Below are 507 nucleotides of genomic sequence, written 5' to 3'. Positions count from 1 at the left end.
ACACACAGGTACACAAGATACTCCACCTTGCTCGAAACGTGACCACAAATAAGGGTGATCTTGTCATGTCACCTTCCGAGGACGTGACACGAGCTACCCCCCCTCCCCCCCACACACACACCCCTCATTCCCCTGACACACAACACATAGCGTAACGCATGACGATCTACCTGCCCCGTCACACAGTCCGAGAGCCGTGACGGACGAGAATTCGCTCCCCGAACCTCGTGACGGGAGACGAGCGCGGTTCAAGCACACTCGCCGATATCATTCCGTCACGCCACCGAGCGAATATGTCACTGTGACGTTTTTATATTTTTTATATTTTTTCCTCGGACCGGTGTGACACTCGTAAAAAAAAATAATAAATTAGAGAAAAAAAAACGTTAATATATTATGCAAAACAACGTCTGTTCTGGTGCGGGACGACTGTGGCCTCACACGAGCCAGCGTCGCTCGGATCCCCGCCTGGCACACCCACTTCATACGTGACACCAACACGCACTG

Source organism: Penaeus monodon, chromosome 22, assembly GCF_015228065.2.
Source record: "Penaeus monodon isolate SGIC_2016 chromosome 22, NSTDA_Pmon_1, whole genome shotgun sequence".
Lineage (NCBI taxonomy): Eukaryota > Metazoa > Arthropoda > Malacostraca > Decapoda > Penaeidae > Penaeus > Penaeus monodon.
Note: the sequence above shows the minus strand (reverse complement) of the source record.